General features: G+C 41.9%; 1 pseudogene; it reads right to left on the bottom strand.

Annotated features, from left to right (window-relative positions):
- Window positions 1-1376: 1376 nt before the first annotated feature.
- LOC138431232 (zinc finger protein 280B-like) lies at window positions 1377-3063 on the bottom strand (annotated as a pseudogene).

Below are 3063 nucleotides of genomic sequence, written 5' to 3'. Positions count from 1 at the left end.
AACTCTATGACCTGATAATTACTGAAATACATGAGACAATTCTTGCACATCAGACTGTGTCAAGAAAGACGGAAACTCAATAAGTTTGATACAATGGGAAATTACACACGCAAAGAATTAGCTGTTAAATGTACTACATTTGTGTCCAAGGCAAGATAAGATACAGAACCGAAATCTTCACATGGTCAACTCGGGTTAAGACACATGTAACTGGAAAATGGAAGGAAGAGTTCCAAAAAGGCTTTAATCACCCTGGACTATTTTTATCCACTATATTTACGATTCTTGGACAACTCCACTGTAGCTTAAGGGTAAGAGAACTCAATTTAGCCCAATTCAAAAGCTGAACAGATTTCCTGTGTTTGATCCTTTTCAGCTACAACTATGGGTCCAGCGCAAATCAAAGTGGACGTCAAGGCTCTTTTTCCTTTGGGAATTTTAACTTGCTTTGCTACTGTGTCTGACACAGATATGCCGACCTCACTGTGACTACAGGCCAGCAAAATGGGAAAGGGGACAGAATGAATCAAATCCCCCTTTTGATCACTCAACAGGAGGTCCACAGGCACCAGGTCTCATTAACTATCTCTGCTTCTCCAACTGCAGTCAGTGCTACACAGGGCCTGCTTCATGCTTGCCAGGGTCTCTCACCAAACACAGGCATTTTAACGGCTGGCTTCCTTGAGATGTCCCTGGGCTAGGTAAAAGCACACTGAGACAGTGTTCCTTCTCCCTTGGCTCTGCGCCTGCAGTGAATGTATGCCTCTTCCTCAGCTGGGACAAGAAGCCACAGCTCTTCACTGATTAAATCCTGTGTCCGGTCCAAACCTACATCGTAGCTTCTCCATCAACCTCCACTGCACGCTTTCAGAGCCAGGTTATCTTAGATCAGCCCAAGAGGCACTTCAGAGAGTGACATTCAAGTCTGGCTATATAGCTGATACTGAGATCTTCAAGGCATGAAAACACTTCAAAATTACGTTGCTAAAACACTCTACAGATTATATGTATAGTAGAGCTTTTGAACTTACAAGTAACATCAAATACCAAAATAGGTTCTTACTTTTCCTTTCTCCACTTCTCTCATTTTCTCTCTCTCTCAGACACATGCACACATCCTTTTTACATGTTAAGACAATTACACGAAAAACAGATCATAGATTTTTAAATAGCAGCTCAATATGAAGATCGAAGAAAACTGTACTTCCTCTATTTAAAACAAAATCACATAAATTACCCATCGGTTTCCCTATATTTGAAATTATTGAATAATGCTATAAGTTGATCTTTTTGTTTTTAATGTGATTTTTAACTCTGACTGAAATACTTGCTTCAGACTTACTGAAGGTAGAATTAACTATTTTTTTTTCTTTTTTTGACCTCCTCCTTTTAGATTTGGGGGGTGATGATTCAAAATCAGATGTGTTCACAGTAATGGATGCAACTTCCACCAATCCTGGCTGAAGGGGTTCCAGTGATACCTGAATAACAATTTTTGTTTCAGGAGACAATCCTTCTAGCTGCTTAGGCTTCTTAAACATTTGATGACACTGGGTCTTGTGATCCCTCTCCTCTTTGGAAGTTAAAAACTGTAGCCGACATTTGGAACACTGGTGAAAACTCTTTTCCCAGTGCCCTCGATGATGACGTCTGTATGCTGTTGCAGTTTTAAAAATTTTGAGACAAAACGGGCAAAGTAAATTCTTAGTGTTACCATGGTATGCTCTGAAATGTGCATCCACATCTGCAAAAAATGATGATCTGTAACTGCAAACCTGGCATACATAGGGCATTTCACCAGGCTTATGATTGTCTTTCATGTGCTCTAAGAGAACCTGATCTGTCTCAAAGGACAACTCACAGATGTGACAGACTGCGGAGGGCTCCTGGGCCGTGTGGACACTTTCAATGTGACACTGCAGCTGGAAGGGAGTCGGAAACTGGCGGAGGCAGTGCTGGCAGGTGGTGTGGGTTTTCCAGCTGTCACCTCTCTGCCTCTCAAGTTCCAAATGGTGCTTCATGTGATTCATAAACTTGACATTTTTTAGAACTTTCAAGCAGCTGAGGCATTTAAACATCGTGTGGGTCTTCGGTTCTGGCTACCCAACTCCTCCATGCTCGCCATAGTAGAAGTCGCGAAGGAACACAATCAGATTTCCTTCTGTGGGATCACCAATTTTGTTTGGACTTGCCAAACTTGGAAAACCAGTTTTTGTCCGTCCATTTTCCCCTAAAGGTCTTACAGGCTTGCAATGAACACTGTCCTTTGGAAAAGGTGTTGGACAAGGTTCTCCATTCTGAACATGGCTTAGTGAGGTATGGACACGGTCTGGTGTGCTTTGCTGAGTGGTCTCGGTATGAAAAAAACCTGACGGGGAGAAACCTAAAGAATGTTCCCCTACAATGCCATCACTGAGTTTAGGCCTTCTGGGATTTCTGCGATTTGTTTCACAAGGGGAAACTCGCTTTGATACATGAGGACTTTTATTCATATCTCCTGCAGAAACTGCTGTTTCTACTGGATGCTGCAATGAACTTGTGAAGGTAATCAAAGAAGAATATAACTCCTTCGAAAAGCAATCAGGCCTATTTGTGGTGAAATATTTTTATAATCAGCTTGAGACGGAGGTTCAATAATAATAGGACTACCTGTTGATCTTGAGTCAGAGTCAGACACTGGCAAGACAGTCTTTGCTTCTGATGTAGGAGTCACATGACTAACAGGCTGTATCTGTGAGCGTTACCTTTCCTGAAGTGACCATACCTTTTCCTCCTTGAATAAGAACCTGGGGTATCTCTGTTCAGTATGTTTGAAACGACTGGTTTTGAAGCTGAGCTCATCCCAACAAAGATCACGTCAGCATCTTCATTTACATGTTCCACTCCAACCAAGATCACTTCATCATCATCAGCATCATCATCTACTTCTTTCGTCTCTCCCTCCCTTTTCTGTACTTCTGGCTCTCGTTCTTCTTCACGTAACATACATGGGAGTTCCATATTTTTAATACTTTTTTGTTCTTAGAGGGTGCGGCCACAAGTCCCAGTGCTTCCTTTATACAA

This window comes from Ovis canadensis, chromosome Y (assembly GCF_042477335.2).
Source record: "Ovis canadensis isolate MfBH-ARS-UI-01 breed Bighorn chromosome Y, ARS-UI_OviCan_v2, whole genome shotgun sequence".
NCBI classification, from domain to species: Eukaryota; Metazoa; Chordata; class Mammalia; order Artiodactyla; family Bovidae; genus Ovis; species Ovis canadensis.
The sequence above is the reverse complement of the archived record's forward strand: the minus strand, read 5'-3'. Positions and strand labels throughout refer to the sequence as shown.